The 18,951-nt window shown below is 51.7% G+C and overlaps 1 protein-coding gene across 2 annotated transcripts in view; it reads left to right on the top strand.

Annotated features, from left to right (window-relative positions):
• LOC118143820 (uncharacterized) overlaps positions 1-18,951 on the top strand; it is a 112,519-nt gene that overhangs the window by 20,819 nt on the left and 72,749 nt on the right. The gene's annotated exons all lie outside the window — the stretch shown is intronic.

The following is an 18,951-nucleotide window of genomic DNA, read 5'->3' as shown; positions in this document are numbered from 1 at the left end:
CTCTCCGTGTCTGGGGGCGAGGTGCGGAGGTGGCCAGAGCGGAGCGTCTAGACGGAGGAGAAAAAAGCACAGCCTACAAAGAAGCTCTTCGTTCTCACTTCCACAGTCTCCTCACTCTTAAAATCTTTTAATTTTGATTAAAAATAAAATGAAAAATTAAACTTTTTAGCTGCCTCGACAGACTTAGCTGAAGTACCAAGCATCTCGGGAGAATATAAATATAAATATTCAGCCAGCCAAATACAGTTCAGGAAGAATGAAGCAACTGTAGGCCAGGTGCTGTGGCTCATGCCTGTAATTCCAGCACTTTGGGAAGCTGAGGCGGGCGGATCACGTGAGGTCAGGAGTTCGAGACCAGCCTGGCCAACATAGTGAAACCTGTCTCTACAAAAAATACAAAAGTTAGCTGGGCGTGGTGGCAGGTGCCTGTAATCTCAGCTACTCAGGAAGCTCAGGCAGGAGAATCACTTGAACCTGGGAGGTGGGGATTGCAGTGAGCAGAGATCATGCCACTGTACTCCAGCCTGGGCAACAGAGTGAGACTCCATCTCAGGAAAAAAAAAACAAAAAACAAAAAACGAACAAGGCGATCGATTCCACTTCAGATGAAGCGGCAGGGATTTTGTTTTAATCATGTCTGCAGTTTGCGTATTTTCACACGTGACGTCTCTGTGGATCAGATGGCAGGCCGAGTCCCAGCGCCAGCCACTGATCTGCCACGCATTTCCTCCGCGTGCCCTATGGGTCTGCCAGGGACGGTGCCAGCTCTCCAGCACCGGTTAGATTTATCACAGCCGTTTACACAGAGTTAGAATTAATCAGGGAATGTCGCAAATGTCAGATCGTTAAATGAAACGGTAAAAAGTAAATTGTGGATTCTGGCAAACAAGTATTTCATAAAATAAGATCCCTTGATGAAAGAGCAATTGCTGTAAAATACGTACTTTTATTACCACTTTAAGGGACACAGATTAGCACTCTAAAAGTTTTAAATCTGATATCCTGTTTGCCACAGACTGAAATGGAATTTGATGTCTAAAATATTCCTAAAGGCGGATTCAACAGTCAATTAAAAGATAGCATTGCTAAGGGCGTGTGTGTGTGTGTGTGTGTGTGTGTGTGTGTGTGTGTATTTAACGCAAGTCAGTCGTTCTTTGGATTTTAAAAGCCTTTACAAAGTGTTTGGTGTGATAGATAATGTGAGAGACGCTGAAAACTGAAGCTATAAAATCCAGGAAGCTTTACAAGGAACAGCGGAATTGGCGTGAGGGGGCCGGGGACCCTTAGCGCTGAGTCCCCCACGCGCGCTCCTGCCGTCGGCAGTGACCAGTGAGCAGACAGTGACCAACAGTCTCAGAAATTTCCCAAACTCACTCCTGTCTCCTTTCTGCGTTCGGTTCTAATTGCACAGAAACGGTTTCTGTTTGCACGCGTTCACGCTGCTCACGTGGAACGTGGGTCTCGCTGCGGTGGCCAAGCTGACGGTGTAAGAGTGTGCGGGGACCGAGGCCGGGGCACCCGCAAGGCGCGGAAGCGCAGGGGAAGCTAAGGCGGCGGCAGCCGGGGCGCTGAGTTCAGATTTTCTTCTCTGTTTAAGCCCCGAGACCCTAGGGGTGGAGGGGAGGAGAGATTTGAGTACTTTTAATTAGTTAAAAATTTCTTTTTAAAAGCTGATGCTGTTCGATAATTAACTTTCTCTAGATCCTGCTGTTTCTTAAATGGAAAATTAAAGGCAAATGGAAGCGTTGAAAAGAAGCAAAATCTACGACAAATGTCTTTTATGAAAAGCCCACATAGGCTTCACCAGAATGAAGCCTCTCCCGCCCGGGGCTGGGGTTGTGTGGGGTGGGGGCTGGGGGTCCCAGCCGCCTTTGCAGGACCCTGGCAGGCTGGGCTCCCCCGAGTCCACTTGGACCCTCCCTCCGCCTTCACACCAGGACCCCAGCCTTGGGGCTCTGAGCAAGGTGGGCGGCTCCCGAGGGAGAAGCTGGGCGGCTGCAGGTGAGGGCTCTGGGCAGGGACGGGGGCAGTGGGCACCGGCCTGGGCTTCCTCATTCCAAATGCTCTGTCTTCTCCATTTCACCCACTAGTGTGGGAAATTCCATGGTGGGCCCCTGGTCTTGAGGCCTCTGCCAGCTGCAGAAGCTGTGGAAGGAGCGGGACAGGAGTCCTGGAACCCCCAGGCTCTGTCGCAGAGTCATCAGTCACCCAGTGTCTCCGCCAGGCTCTGCGCTGGCTGTGGGGGTCCCCCGGGGTGTGGTCCGGAGGGCCTCACTCCCCACTCCTCGCCCTGTACCCCTCTGTTCTCACCCGAGTGTGTCCCAGATTCCACCTGCCAGAGCCCCGGATGGTACCAGGTGTGTCGAGGTTCACATGAGGTCCCGAGGCTGGGACCCCACCAGGGGATCAGTGCCCTGTGCTCTGGGTGAGGAAGAGGCACCAGAGCTCCCTCTCTCAGCTGCTGGGTTACAGCGGGAAGGTGGTCAGCTGAGCCAGGATCCGGCCCCGCCAGGAACTGAACCTGCTGTCCCCTCCGTCGTGGACGTCCAGCCCCCAGCAGTGAGTGCCCTTCGAGCCGCCCAGGCTGCAGTCAGCTACGGCGGCCTGAGCTGACCGACGCCCTTGGCCTCGGTGTGTGGGCACACGTGACTGCCTGCGAAGCCTCAGTGTGGACCGGGAGTGTCTGCCCTCTCAGAAAGTGCCACCGACCGGACCCTCCCCGGGGGGTGACAACAGCCCATTGCCCTCAGGTCTACAGTGTCAGGTGTTGACATACATATGTATTTGTGTTTTTCTCTAGAAAGGCTGGAAACTCCTGGTTTCAGTCAGCACCGTTTGCTGTGGTGGTGACGCGACCTTTAGTGGTAACTCACTTGATCCTTAAATGGTTAATCCTCGGTGGTCGTTACAGCCCCATCGTCGGTGTCTGTGTCCGCTGGGCATGCCTGGCAGGGGCTCGGGGCAGGTGGTGAATGGAAGCACAGGTGAGTGGAGGTCTGGGGGTGCCTGGCACTTGCGGGGTCTGCCCTGCCACGTGAGTGTGTCCAGGACCCAGTTAGCATCACCTTGGCAAGCCCCACAGACTTTTCTTTCTTTATCACCAGCCTTTTTGAGCCGTAATTCACATAGAACACAATCCACGCCTTTAAAACACACAGTTCCATGATTTTTAGCATTCAGTGATTTTTATTCTATTCACCGACATATGTAGTCACCACCACAGTCGATTTAGAGCGTCTTCATCAGCTCAGAAAGAAACCCCGCATCTTCTGGTGGTCACGCCCCCAGCCCCCCGCACCCCTGCGGGCCTCAACAGCCACTCAGCGGCTTTCTGTCCCCATGCATTCTGGGTTCTGGGCTTTCTAGCCAGTGGGCTAGAAAGTGGCCTCCCTCCTGTCCGGCTGCTCCCCTCCCACCCTGTTTTAAGGCTCACCTGCGTCGTAGCATGTGTGTGCTTTATTCCTTTTATTTTTATTTGAAGAAGTTGCAGTAAAGGGCCTGGTTCGCTGGTTCGGGCCTGTAACCCCAGCGCTTTGGGAGGCCAAGCTGGGAGGACTGCTTGAAGCCAGAAGTTTGAGACTAGCTTGGGCAACAAAGGCCAGGTGTGGTTATGCACCTGTAGTCTCAGCTACTTAGGGCGTGGAGGTGAGAGGATCGCTTGAGCCCAGGAGGTTGAGGCTGCACTGAGCCGTGATTACCCCCCTACGCTCCAACCTGGGTGACAGATTGAGACCTTGTCTCAAAAAAAAAGCATGTACTAAAGATACATAACATAAAATCTACCATTCAAACCATTTGAAAATATACAGCTCGGTAGTGTTAAGTACGTTTCAACCATCACCACCATCCATCTCAGAACCTTCTCGTCTTTTCAAAAGGAAACTCTGTCCCCATGAGACATGAACTCCTCATTCCCCTCCCACCAGTCCCTGGCACCCACCATTCTACCTCTGTGTCAATGAACTTGACTGCTGTAAACATTAATATCTCACCTAATTGGAATCACAGATAATTTGTCTTTTTGTGACTGGCTTATTTTGCTTAACATAAGGTCCATTTAAAACCATACAGTTCAGTGATTTTTTAGTACATTCACAGACATATGTGGTCATCACCACAGTCGATGGTGATCCACGCTGAAGCATGTGTCTGAACTTCTCTCCTTTTCATGAGTGAATAATATTCCATTGCATGGATGAGCCACATTCTCCTCACATCTGTCAGTGGCCTCTGCCTTTTGGATATTGTGAGCAGTGCTGCTGTGAACATGGACATGTAAATATGTTTGAGTCCCTGCTTTTAATTCTTTTTGCACATATCCAGAAGTGGAATTGCTAAATCATATGGTAATTCTGTATGAATCACCTCTAATTTTTGGGGGCCCCACCCTGTCGTTTCCTACAGTACTGTATCATTTTCTATTCCTGTCATCAATGCCTGAGGGCTCTGATTGCCCCACATCCTTGCAAACACTTGTCATTTTCTGCTGTTTTTTTTTTTTTTTTTTTGAGACAGGGTCTCACTGTGTTGCCCAGGTTGGAGTGTAGTGGTGTAATCTCAGCTCACTGCAACCTCCACCTCCCAGGCTCAAGTGATTCTCCTGCCTCAGCCTCCTGAGTAGCTGGGACTACAAACCCCCGCCACCACATCTGGCTAAGTTTTGTATTTTTAGTGGAGATGGGGTTTCACCATGTTGGTGTGAGGCTGGTCTTGAACTTTTGACCACAAAGGATCCCCTGGCCTAGGTGCTGGGATTACAGGCGTCAGCCACTGTGCCCGGTTTCTGCTGTTTTGGTATTAGCTATCCTGACGGCTGTGAAGTGGTCTCTCGCCGCAGTTTCATTTGCATTTTCCTAGTTATCAGTGGTATTTAGCGTCTTTTCACGTGCTTATGGGCCATCTCTATGTCTTCCTTGGAGAACATCTTTTAAAATTGGCTTATTTCTCTGTTTGTTACTGAGATGTAAGAGTTCCTTATGTATTCTAGGCACGCTTTTCAGATACATGATTTGAAAAGGTTTTTTCCTGTTGTGTAGATTCTCTTTCCACCTTCTTGACAGTGTCCTTTGAAGCGTGAATGCTTTAAATTTTGATGAAATGCGATTCATTTTTGTTGTTGTTGTTTATAATTTTGGGGTCATATCAAAGAATTCTTTTTCTTTTTTTTGAAATAGAGTCTCTCTCACTCTGTTGCCCAGGTTGGAGTGCAATGCTGTGGTCTCGGCTCACTGCAACCTCTGCCTCCTGGGTTCAAGTGATTCTCCTGCCTCAGCCTCCCAAGTAGCTGAGATTATAGGCGTGCGCCACCACGCCTAGCTAATTTTTGTATTTTTAGTAGAGATGAGGTTTCACTATGTTGGCCAGGGTGGGCTTGAACTCCCAACCTCGTGATCTGCCCCCCTTGGCCTCCCAAAGTGCTGAGATTACAGGTGTGAGCCACCATGCCTGGCCATAGCAAAGAATTCTTTGTCAAATCTAAGGTCATGAAAATTTATCCCTATGTTGTCTTCTAAGAATTTTATAGTTTTAGATCTTACATTTAGGTCTTTCATTCATTTTGAGCTAATTTTTTTTTTGAGAGGGAGTTTTTTGCTCTGTCGCCCAGGCTGGAGTGCAGTGGCACAATCTCAGCTCACTGCAACCTCCACCGCCCAGGTTCAAGTGATTTCCCTGCCTCAGCCTCCCAAATAGCTGGGACTACAGGTGTGCACCACCATGCCTGGCTAATTTTTTGTATTTTAGTAGAGATGGGGTTTCATGATGTTGGCCAGAATGGTCTTGATCTCCTGACCTCGTGATCCACCCACCTTGGACTCCCAAAGTTTTGGGATTACAGGCGTGAGCCACGGCACCCGGCTGAGCTAATTTTTTAATATAGTATGAGGTAAGTGTTCAATTTTCTTTTCTTTTTCTTTTTTGCAGGTGGCTATCCAGTGGCCCCAGCACAATTTGTTGAGCAACTTACTCTTTCCCTATTGAATGGTCAGAGTACCCTTGTTAGAAATCAGTTGACCATAGATGTGAGGATTTATTTCCAGACTGTTAATTCTATCCCATAATGAAGCCAATACCACACTGTTTTGATTATTGTTGCTTTTTAGTAAGTCTTGAAATCAGAGGACGTGAATCTTCCAGCTGTGTTCTCCTTTTCCAAGACTGTTTTGGCTATTCTGGGCTTCCTGCAATTCTGTATGACTTCTAGAATCAGTTTCTCAATTTCCACAAAGACATCAGTTAGGATTCTGATAGTGAGTGGATTGAATTGGCAGATCAGTTTGGGGAACATTGCCTTGTAGCAATGTCGAGTCTTTCAATCCATGAACATGGGATGTCTTTCCATTTATTTAGATCTTTTAAAATTTCTTATAATAATGTTTTTTAGTTTTCAGAGTATAAGTTTTACCTTTTTAGTTAAGTTTATTCCAGAGTATTTTATTCTTTTTGATGTTATTGTGAATGGAATTGTTTTCTTAATTTTTGGATCACTCATTGCAGGTGTATAGAAATAAACTGATTTTTGTATATTGATCTTGTATTATACTATCTTGATAAGCTTATTTATTAATTTTAACAGTTTTTAGTGGATTTCTTAGGATTTTCTGTGTGAGAGATTATGCCATTTGCAAATTTTCCTTTCCATTTTTTTTTTTTTAGATGGAGTCTCACTCTGTTGCCCAGGCTGGAGTACAGTGGCATGATCTTGGCTCACCACAACCTCTGCCTCCCAGGTTGAAGCAATTCTCCTGCCTCAGACTCCAAAGTAGCTAGGATTACAGGTGCCTGCCACCACGCCTGGCTAATTTTTTGTGTTTCTAGTAGAGACAGGGTTTTACCATGTTGGTCAGGCTGGTCTCAAACTCCTGACCTCAGGTGATCCACCTGCCTTGGCCTCCTAAAGTGCTGGGATCACAGGCGTGAGCCTCTGTGCCTGGGTTTCCTTTCCAATTTGAATGGCCTTTATTTCTTTTTTCTTGCCAAATCTCCCGGGTCAATATTGTAAGCAGTGCGATACTCAGTAGCAGTGATAATGGCAGACATGCATGTCTTGCTCCTGATCTCTGGGGCATGTTTTCAGTCCTTCATCATTAAGTAGGATGTTAGCTATGGGTTTTTTTGTCTATGTTTCTTATCAGGTTGGGAGTTCACTTCTATTTTCATTTTTTCAGTATTGTTATGAAAGGGAATTGGATTTGTCATTTTTGTTTTTTATTCGACTCCTATGATCTATTACCTTAATTAATTTTTGGATGTTAAAATGACCTTGCATTTTTGGGATAAACCCCACATTTTTCATTTATGATTATTTTTATACATTGCTGGATTTAATTGCCAACATTTTGTTGAGGATTTCTGTGTCCATATTCTTAAGAGATATTAGTCTAGTTTTCTTGTGATGTCTTTGGTTTTGATATCAGAGTAGCACTGGCCTCACAAAATGCTGAATGTTCTGAGCACAACAGAACAACCTCCCAACCTGTCATTTAATGAAGTGCTCCAGGATTTTGCTGGTGGTCAACTTGGAATTTTCTGGTGCTGCCGTTACTAGATGGCCAGTCCTATTCCACCAGCTTTCAGCCGAGATTCCATTTGCACATGATCTCTGCGTTCCCTAAAGGCTTTGAAAGCACATGTAGACCAGACGATTAGAGGTTCGACCCCTGTCGGCGACTGTATTTCTCCTCACACTCACGAAGTCCTCAGTGAGTGAGTGAATGAATCCCCGGCCTTGTGGGGACGGTCTCCACCCGGGCCCCACGGATCTCCTCTGCATGTTCCGAGCTGCACGGAAGTTAGTTTACGCTTCAGCTATCAGAGACTTCTCCAAACTGCAGTTACTTCTGCAGTTTCCGTGACTTCTTCCTTCCGGTTTACACTGTTATTAACAATTCACACTTGGCCTTCAGACACACCCATGCGGCAGAGCCTTTCACTGCCTTCACTTCATAGATGAGGAAACTGAGGCTTGCTCAGGGTATGCAAGCTGCCGGAACATCCTCCAGTGGGCGGCTGGCGGGGCAGAGGTTCCGCCCTGGTCCTTCTGATCGTGGCCCCGGCCCCATGCCCGACTCTGCTCCTTCAGGCCATTGGTGCCACAGGCCTTGTTCCGAGGGTTCGGGGTGGGAGGCTGAGCAGCTCTTATTCTGGGACCCCAGAGCGGGGGCCGTGGCCCTGCCCTTCCCTCCTGCTGCCTCTGACCAGCTGCCCTGCTGTCTGCCCTTCTCATGCTTGAACTGCTGGGAGGACAGTCATGTCCCTTCAGAAGGGATGAGGCTCAAGGACCCTGCTAAACTCACTCTGGCAATTTGTGCTTTAATCAAAACCATCGCAGTTCCTGGCTGGGAGTCTTGATTAAGCCTCTCCAGTGGGTGCCCTGACTCCAAGCCTCGTCCCTGATTGTTTTTATTCAATTTTTTCCCACACTTCTTTCTGATTTCTAGTCAGGGAGTCTGAGGCTCGTTCTTGCTTCACTGGGGCTTGGCGGTTTTGTGTCTGGTGTGAGGTTTCTCCCTGGAGGGTGAGGGTGGAAAGCCTTGCCCTTCAGCCAGGACTGAAACCCCAGCTGTGCCCCTCCTGACTCTCAGCGCTCCCAGCCCCCTGACTACAGGGCCATTCTTCTTGACCTTTCTCGAACCTCCACCCCCTACAGAGCCAGGGTTAAGGGGCACTTTCTCAGCTTCCCTCTGCTGGAGAGAAGCAAAGACCCCCACGCCCCCTTTGTGTGCGGGGGCAGGCACGCCCCTATGAATGGTTTCTAGGCGCGAGGCCGTGTGTCTGTCTTTGACGGAGAGGCTCCTGGGGTCGTCTGACCTGAAGTGACGAAGGTTTTCTCCTGTTCTTCCAGCAGCAGCTTTGAACTGGGGAGAGAGAAGGAGGAGATGGGGGAGAGGGGAGGAGGAGATGAACCAGGGGCTGTTAGGGATGGCTGGTCTCTTTGTGCCTTGTAGGGAGAGAGGTCAGCATTGGATGGATGGTCACGCCTTTGGCCTCGCGGAGGCAGAGGCCACCAAGGGTCACTTCCTTGAGCTCCGGGCAGCCCCAGCATCACGAGGTCCCTCTGAGAGTCACTGGGCGGCTGCTCCCCATCCCTGGGGTGGGGGAACAGGAGGGTTGTCCTTTCCCCTTGTGTTGGGAAGGCAGAGTCCCAACCTATTCCTCAACGGTGACAATTCCCAAGGACCATGTGTCCTTAAAAAGGAGGTGGCAAGGCTTTGCAGCACTTTGGTGAGACCAGTGTGGAGACTGAGACCCATGCCAGCCACTCAGGCTCCTCAGCCCCTGCCTGGAGCAGCTCAGGTCCCTCTGCGGCTAAACGCCCTCTGTGCAGTTGCTGACCAGGTGGCAGGTTCTGGTTCCTCTGAAAACCGCCCTGTCCACTGAGAATCTTCCACGTGGGCTCCTGCCAACAGGTGCAAACCTCTAGAACTTTCTGATGGAGGCAGGTTTCCTGAATTCCAGCTTTTAAATTTTTTTGAGATGGAGTCTCACTCTTGTCGTCCAGGCTGGAGTTGAATGGCGTTATCTCAGCTCACTGCAGCCTCCACCTCCTGGGTTCAAGCCATTCTCCTGCCTCAGCCTCCTGAGTGGCTGAATTCCAGCTCTTTCTAACTGCACACTCCCACCGACAGCATGAATGCTCATTTAAGAAAAGCTGCAAACTACAGGAAAGTTTTAGGAAGATGACAGCCTAACCCCAGCATTATTGTAAATGCTTTAGAGGTTTCCCATCTTTGATGAATTAGCATGTTTTGTGGGTATACACATTTCATTAAAACCAAAGCAGAAAGCTCATAGGTGCGCAGTTTCACACCATGCTGTGTGCAACATCATTCAACCCTTTCCAAGAATGCCATTTAAACAGCCACAGAGCTTTCCATTGTAAGGAGACATTACGATGTATTTGGTTCTTCTCCATTGTTAGGCTTGGCATGGAAAACGCTTCCGAACCCGGCTACGTCTTATATAAACACGTTTCTAGGATGTGAGGGCCTTTTATGACCTGCTGACGAAAGGCGCTGATCACAGGGTCCACTGGTCTGATCTTTGGCTCATGAAGCTGAAGAAACTTTGGGCATTTGAAACTCCGCAGAGAAGCCCGGCACGGAGGCTCACACCTGTAATCCCTGCACTTTGGAAAACCGAGGCAGGCAGATCGCTTGAGGTCAGGAGTTCAACTAAAAATTAAAAAGTTAGCCAGGTGTGGTGGCACATGCCTGTAATCCCAGCTACTCAGGATGCTGAGGCAGGAGGACTGCTTGTACCCGGGGGGCAGAGATTGCAGTGAGCTGAGATCATGCCTCTGCACTCCAGCCTGGGCAAGAGAGTGAGACTCCATCTCAAACAAGAAACGAAAGTCAGTAGAGAAATAAGCCCTTGTGTGCATGTCTATGCGTGTGTGTCTATGTGTGTAGATGAGTGTGCATGTGTCTCTGTGTGTATGTGTACACAGGTGTGCATGTGTCTATGTGTCTATGTGTAGACAGGTGTGCATGTGCATGTCTGTGTATAGATGGGTGTGCATGTGCATGTGTCTATGTGTATCTGTGTGTGTGTGTAGATGGGTGTGAGTGTGCCTGTGTCTATGTGTGTCTGTGTGCATAGATGGGTGTGTGTGTGTACATCTGTCTATGTGCAGGTGTGTGTAGATGGGTGTGCATATGCATGTCTCTGCGTGTATGTGTGTCTGTGTGTAGACAGGTGTGCATGTGTCTGTGTGTGTGTACACGGATATGTGTCTGTGTGTGTAGATGGGTGTGTGCATGAGTCTGTGTGTGTAGATGGGTGTGTGTGCATGTCTGTGTGTGTGTATAGATGGGTGTGTGTGTGCATGTGTCTATGTGTGTGTGTGTAGATGGGTGTGTGGGCATGTGTCTGTGTGTGTGTGTAGATGGGTGTGTGTGTGCGTGTGTGAGTAGATGGGTGTGTGCATGAGTTTGTGTGTGTGTAGATGGGTGTGTGTGTGCATGTCTGTGTGTGTATAGATGGGTGTGTGTGTGCATGTGTCTATGTGTGTGTGTAGATGGGTGTGTGTGCATGTCTGTGTGTGTAGATGGGTGTGTGTGCATGTGTCTATGTGTGTGTGTAGATGGGTGTCTACATGTGTCTGTGTAGATGGGTGTGTGTGTGCATGTGTCTGTGTGTAGACGGGTGTGTGCATGTCTATGTGTGTCGATGGGTGTGTGTGTGCATGTCTGTGTCAATGGGTGTGTGTGTGCATGTGTCTGTGTGTCTGTGTAGATGGGTGGGTGCGTGTGCATGTGTCTATGTGTGTCTGTGTGTGTATAGATGGGTGTGTGTGTGCATGTCTGTGTGTCTGTGTGTGTAGATGGGGGTGTGTGTGCATGTGTCTATGTGTGTCTGTGTAGATGGGTGTGTGTGTGTGCATGTCTATGTGTGTCTGTGTGTGTAGATGGGTGTGTTTGTGCATGTGTGTGTGTAGATGGGTGTGTGTGTGCATGTCTATGTGTGTCTGTGTGTGTAGTGGGTGTGTTTGTGCATGTGTGTGTGTAGATGGGTGTGTGTGTGCATGTGTCTATGTGCATCTGTGTGTAGATGGGTGTGTGTGCATGTGTCTATGTGTGTAGACCAGCATGCATGTGCATGCATGAGAGCAGACCCAGGTATGGACAGGAGATATGGGAATTCCCAGTTGGCCTCTCTCTGGGCCTCTTGGTTGCGGGCACAGAGGTGCTGGGCTGTGCCTGGTGGACTGGAAGCTGGGTTTGTGTGGAGGGTCCAGGAAGGCTGACTTTGCCATGACCTCCTGCCATGGTCACGAAAAGCCCACCGATGGGACCCCAGTGGAACTCCAGACAGTTCCTCTTAGAATGGAGCTACCAGGTATGGGACAGACTTCAGGGAGGCCTCTGGGGTGACCGCAGATGACGGTGGGGATGACAGGTGGGGCAGCAGCTGTGTCTGCATGAAATCGCCTGCAGTTTCCCGTTTCACTCCCTTTTGTGGACGGAGCAGTGGTGGCTTGCCACGAGCAGTGAGAGGCACTGTGGTTGCGCCTTCTGGGAGCTGTGGCCGCCGCCTCCAATGCTTACCTGCCATGTGGCTGTACGTGCCATGTGGCCCCGTGTGTGGATGTTCTCCCTTTACTCTGGTAATCTGATGTTGGCAGGGGGCTGGGATCCTGTTACTGCTTGCTTGATTTTCACGTTTTTTTTCCCCAATGCCACCCGACTCGGCCTCCCAAAGTGCTGGGATTACAGGCGTGAGCACCCACACCCAGCCTAAAATAGCAGGCATCTTTTGTCTCCTGCTATAAACTTTTATCAATATGAGAGAAAAAGACATACAGTCGCTTGAGTTCAGTGAGCATGACGGCTCTGGACAGGATGGGTGCTTTTCCTGAGAGGGGCCAGGCAGATCCAGCCAAGGAGACCAAGCAGCTGCGGCCACCTCTCGGCCCCTCGGGACTGTGAGTCATTGCAGCCACGTGGGTCACGGAGGTCACTAGATTATTTTAGCAAAAGGTCGTAGATCTCATGCACAAAATCTTCTCCCTTTGTGACTAATTGCAGGGAAAAAGGATAGTTATGTTCTCAATTTGCTGGCGCTCCTGTAGCTTCTTGCATTTCCACCATAAGGCTGCCGTTTGGGGGGTTCAGTTGGGGTGTGTGTGTGTGCGCGAGTGTTTGATAAAGCGTGGTGAGCTTTGAGGAGTCCATTGAATCCCTGCAGAAAACTGAGAGTGGTTCTGGAATCTAAATGACCGCCAAGAGTGCCATTTTCATTTGACTTTAAGGGAAATGATCTGTTTCAAACAGAGACAAAAAATTCCACCAATGTCTCAGGGACGAGATCATTTTTCCCAGTAATACAAGAAGAAACATGAGTATGAATAGGAAGGGGGGTCATCGCCACGAACTTACTTTGAGCACGGCTTAGAAAGCACTGTCCTGGCCAGGCGAGCCCGCTGGCTGCAGGTGGACGCAGAGACGATGGGGATGTGGCTTTTTCCTCTTCGTCCTTGACAGCTTGCCCAGGTGCTTGCTAATGTATCCATTCAGTAAAGTTCAAAATAGGGCAACAGCCCCCAAAATATAGTTTGAAGTGTCCATAAGAAATGTTCTCATTTTTGCCCTCACCCCCTGGAGCCACATAGGCATGAGAGTGGGACATGGGGGCCCCGGGGACGAGGCTGGGCACTGCCGTCCAGCATCAAGCTCGGTTTTGGCCTGGGCTGCTCTCAGCACTGCCCATGGGGACCTGGGGGTGAGGCTGGGCACTGCTGTCCAGCACCAAGCTCGGTTTTGGCCTGGGCTGCTCTCAGCACTGCCCACCGGGACGTGGGGGTGAGGCTGGGCACTGCTGTCCAGCACCAAGCTCGGTTTTGGCCTGGGCTGCTCTCAGCACTGCCCATGGGGACCTGGGGGTGAGGCTGGGCACTGCTGTCCAGCACCAAGCTCGTTTCGGCCTGGGCTGCTCTCAGCACCACACAGACCTTCGAGCTCTTCATTTCCCTGGAAGATGAATGAGAAGATCCGTGTGGGACCCTCTGCAAAGTACTGGCACCGGCCTGTCAGCCGCGGCAGTTTATGACTCTGTGGTGGCCGGGACGGCATGCTTTGGAAATCTGCTTGGCCTGGAGACTGAGGTGCCCTGAGCACTGGAGACGTGAGCTCATCTTAACCCCCGCAGGTTAGGAGGAGAGAGTGGGGTGTCTGCGTTAGAGGTTCTGAGCCGCAAGACTCCACAGCCAATTCAACGGCGGGCTGAGTCGGTGCCTGGACCCCTCTGTGGATCAGAGGGTTGGTGCTGGTGGGTGCACACCTCACCTGCAGTGGTGGCGTCGGAAACAAGACCCTTTTGCCTCCTGTGGAACTGGTATCGACTGTGTGGTGCAGGTTTAGCTGCCAGTGTGCAGAGGAAGAGGTCACACAGTTACTGTAGCAGGCTTCAACACTAAACAAACACGGGGTTCAGAAGCAGCACTTGGGGCTTCTCACTTGAGCGTCGTGGCTGCTAGTGGGTTTACGTGGCTCTGACCAGGGCATCCCCTGTGGCGGCAGCATGGAGTGAGAGTACGCTGTCCTCATGCTGCTTGCCAGCCTGGTCAGGATGAGGTGGTGAGCATCAGGTGGACCCTCGGTGCGGTGGTGAGGGTGTCAGCTAAGGCACGAAGGGAGCACTCCCCAGCGGATGGCCACAGCCAGGCTGTGGTGTGGACGGCGCCAGGAGGGTTAAAATAAGCTGCTGTCACACCACGGTCCCTTGAGCGCCAGTGCAGGCCTCGCTCTGATTTGCAGCCGGCGGCCGTTGTTTGAAGTTATGTCACTTTTGTAAAAAAAAGTGCGTGCTGGTGAGAGATGAGGATTCGAGCTTAGTAACGTGGCGTTCTGTGCATCTGCTCTCTATAAATACTGAGACTGGCCTCTCACTCTGGCTAATATTATATCGCGGTTCAAATTCACCTTCTCAAGCCTGAGCTCATGCTCTTCCTTCCCACCTGTCCCCACACCCATCCCAAGCCTAACCCTTACCCCACACCCCTCACAATTCCCACTCCTGTCCCCATCCGTCCCCACCCCCACCCCATCCATCCCCACCCTACCTCCATTCCCATCCATCCTCACCCCCACCCCATCCATCCCCACCCCACCTCCATTCCCATCCATCCTCACCCCCACCCCATCCATCCCCACCCTACCTCCATTCCCATCCATCCCCACCCCCACCCCATCCATCCCTACCCCACCTCCATTCCCATCTGTCCTCACCCCCACCCCATCCATCCCCACCCCACCTCCATTCCCATCCATCCCCACCCCCACCCCATCCATCTCCACCCCACCTCCATTCCCATCGGTCCCCACCCCCACCCCATCCATCCCTACCCCATCTCCATTCCCATCCGTCCCCCTCCACACCCACCCCATCCCCACCCCACCTCACCCCACCCTCACTCATCCTTACCCCATCCCCACCCCATCCTCACCCCACCCCACCTCACCCCATCCTCCCACCCTCCTGCCCCATCCATGGAACGTTCCTAAGAAGCCGGTGCCCGTGTGTGGAGCTGGAGGCACCCCCTACCTGCCCCTCCCCCGTCCCCACTGGCTGAGCGGGAGGGGCGGCTGGGGATTGGCTTCTCCTGTTGCCATGACTGTTGCTAGGATCAGGCTGTCTCCAGCCCCTGCAGGAAACATGTAATGAATTATGGATGCCTGGTTTTCTCTGAGAGGCCTGATCTGTAATGCAGATGAGCACCAAGTCCCCCTTTTCTTCTGGTTTCTTAAGAAAAAAAAATCAGTTTTAAATCCGGAGCGGGCGTTTGTGTAGTCCTGGCTGCCCCTCGAAGTGACCGCAGCCCCGTGCTGATTCTTATGCAAAGAGAGGGCCGGGTCAGGCTCTGTTGTTTGTTCTGGAAGAGCTTGCAGGGTTTTCACCAGACCTTGTGACCCTTTGGGGACATTCCTTTGTGTGTGTGTGTGATCAGAGACAAAATGGGATATAAACACTAGAAGTGACATTTTCTAAACGTGAGGCACTTCTCCTCGGGGCTGCAGTGGCAGGAGCGTGGAGGGCTCAGGTCCCCGCTGGCAAAGCTCTCCCTTTGCTGGGCTCCCTCCCACTCCAGCCTCACCCCAGGGCAGAGAAACATTTGCTGAAATGTGACCTATAGCTTCATTCAGAAAGAAGGCACAGGGCTGGCCTCTTCCTGCGGCAGCTCTCATGGGCTTCGAGCAGAGTGGGCTCTCACATTTACATGTGGCCTTGGTGCCACCCCACAGCCAGATGGAAGGGATGGGGGTGACAGGTGACACAGGGCTGGGCCCCCTGTCCAGGTCTCAGTGGCGGAGGTCCTCGGACAGCGGGAATCAGAAGGGGATCTTAGCTGCCCCACCTTTGGCAGGTGCTTCCTGGGGAGTGGGGTGTTGGGAGCCATGCAAGGCTTTGGGTATGAGGCATGCTCAGACTCCTTGGGCTGTAAGGTAGGAGGGCATGTGGCTTTCTCACGGGAGAGCACAAGAGGAGACACAGGTGTGTGTGTGTGGGCCGGAAGATGGCCCCTTCCTGCCAATCTTCCCTGAGCCACTGGCCCCTCAGGCTCCCAGCTGTGTGCCCATCATTCAGCCTCCCCACTGCCCCATGGTTCCTCCTCTCCTTGGAGAAACGTTGGCAATGCTGGTGGGACACAGAGACGCCATCCAGGACCCCCGTGAGACGCAGACACAAGTGGCTTTCACTTTACAATGCAACGAAGTGAATTCTGCCGGCTTTGAGACTCAGAGGGTGCAGACAGTGACTGGGGTTCTGGAAAGGCGCCGGCTGGGCCCGGGGGTGCTGGCAAACCCTCCTGCCATCTCTGCCTCTGCAGGCTGCCTCCCACCACCAGGTAGGGACCCACGTGGGCCAAAGGCAGGAAGAAGAGATGGAAAAGAACCATATTTCAAAGAGGCAAGCCTTTACACTAGAGTGACGGAGACGTGGGTTAGGTGAAAATTGCATTTGTCACCCCCACACTGGAGTGTTTATTGAATGGCCAGCTCAAGGAATTTCAAAGAGACACAGGAGGCGAAGCCAAGGATGAGTGGAATCCGCCACTGAAACTCCTTCCAGAACGCTGGGTGTTTGTCTAAAGTTTCATTCTCACTGTCTTTCTTTTTATTGAGGGAGTGCATGGACGTTTTGTATTTAGTCTGGGGACCATTTTAATGAAGGGCTGTGGGTCACCGCTTCTATTCAGGGTCGTGTACAGACAACAATCATTGGAAATAGCAATTGTCTCTGAATTTGGCAGACAGCAAAATAGAGACGGAAAGGCGGCTTTCCTGCCAGCATCTACCTGCAGAGAGGGAGGCGGAGATGCGGACGGTTAATTGGACGAAGCTGGCGAAATCCCCGATAATTGAGGCTGGGTGCTTGGGGGTGACTTTCCCTTTCTGGAGTGATTTACCAGTTTCTTTCTCTCTGCTGTGCCTGTCGACACAGCCCTGGCCTCCCCCACTGTAAAATGGGAAAACCACAGCCGCAGAGCTCACCAGGGCATTCTGCAGCGCTCGGAATGATTGCGCGCCGGGCTGACAATGCAAAGTGTGAGATTAACGTGAAAGTGTTCTATTTCGGAACACTGAATACAGACGTGCAGGAAGAGATGTTTTAAAAAATACGTTTTATGCCATATTATTTATTTTACTGAAAACAACTGGACAAACAAGGAAGAAAAGCCCAGGAAGATGCCACCAGGAGAAGAGCCCAGGAAGATGCCACCAGGAGAGCCCAGGAAGATGCCACCAGGAGAAGAGCCCAGGAAGATGCCACCAGGAGAAGAGCCCAGGAAGACGCCGCCAGGAGAAGAGCCCAGGAAGATGCCACCAGGAGAAGAGCCCAGGAAGATGCCACCAGGAGAGCCCAGGAAGATGCCACCAAGAGAGGAGCCCAGGAAGACGCCACCAGGAGAGCCCAGGAAGATGCCACCAGGAGAAGAGCCCAAGAAGATGCCGCCAGGAGAAGAGCCCAGGAAGACGCCACCAGGAGAAGAGCCCAGGAAGATGCCACCAGGAGAAGAGCCCAGGAAGATGCCACCAGGAGAACAGCCCAGGAAGATGCCGCCAGGAGAGCCCAGGAAGATGCCACCAGGAGAGCCCAGGAAGATGCCACCAGGAGAACAGCCCAGGAAGATGCCGCCAGGAGAGCCCAGGAAGATGCCACCAGGAGAGCCCAGGAAGATGCCACCAGGAGAACAGCCCAGGAAGATGCCGCCAGGAGAGCCCAGGAAGATGCCACCAGGAGAGCCCAGGAAGATGCCACCAGGAGAAAAGCCCAGGAAGATGCCGCCAGGAGAAGAGCCCAGGAAGACGCCACCAGGATGCGGAATCGGCCCGTCTGTGAGGGGAAGGCTCACTCTTCCCGCCAAGACAAAGCTAAAGCCATGCGCCTGTTTCTACACATGGTAAAATAAGCATCGCTTCAAAGGACTATTGATTCTGTTATTAACACACAGCCTGTTTGGTTTCCCAGATCGTAGCCGTTATTAATGCATTATTAATTCTGCATAAGTGCCTGCTTGTCAGGCCCATTAACCGAGGGAGTAACTGCTGAGGGAGGGGAGTCAGAAGGCGTGTCCCACCGCTGGCTCGGTCTAGGTGGAGAGAAGCCACGTGGAGCAATGGAGGCAGCTGCGTAAGGCAGCTAGCTGGCTGCAGGGTAACCTGCGTTTTGGGCCATTTTTGGTTACATGTATGAAAGCAAACGTCCACATGAAGGCCGAATAGTTTGTCAGTGACCCAGAGGCTGTTCCCGGAACCTTTTGAGTCCTGGGAACCTGGAGGTGCCAGCAGAGTGGAGCCGATTGCTTCCATGGCACGCAAAGAAATGGACTCGTGAGAAGCGGTGGCTTCGGAGGCTCGGGCTGCAGGTGCTGGAGGTTCTGCTGCCAGGTGGCATGAGGCCGCCCTGCCTGCTGTAAGGAGGACACAGGGCTATTGACCTGGTCCCATCTGCCTGAACCACTTGAGTTTCTCACTGCCCGTGGATTCCAGTTGCTTTAACACGGGAAATGGGACCTGCTGGAGGAGACCCCGAGCTGTCCTCAAAGACAGTAGTTTCACCGAATGCCAGGATAAAGCATGGCTGGAACAGTGCCCCACCTCAGGCGGCCGGCGGGTAGACGTTGTGCTCTGTGCAAAGCGTTTGTAACGGGTCTGGCAATACCTCCTGCTGCGTGCGTGTTCACCACCACCGTGTCTCCCGCTCCCATCTCACGCCATCTGTCTGTGAATCATGAGCGACCTCTGGTATCTGCTGGGGGCGGGGGCAGTCGGTGTCTGGGTGAGGCCCGAGTGGTTGGTGGTTGGAGGCTCTGGGTTTTGCATAATGGGACCCCATTTCCCGCATAATGCAAAGCAAAGCAGAATCATGGTCAATGCAGGCAGCCTTGAGGGCACAGGAAGGTCTGTGTCCTTCCCAGGGCTCCTGGGAGCTGGGCGGCGGGCAACCCTG

The sequence above is a fragment of the Callithrix jacchus genome, chromosome 11 (assembly GCF_049354715.1).
Source record: "Callithrix jacchus isolate 240 chromosome 11, calJac240_pri, whole genome shotgun sequence".
NCBI classification, from domain to species: domain Eukaryota; kingdom Metazoa; phylum Chordata; class Mammalia; order Primates; family Cebidae; genus Callithrix; species Callithrix jacchus.
Note: the sequence above shows the minus strand (reverse complement) of the source record. Positions and strands in the feature narration are given on the sequence as shown.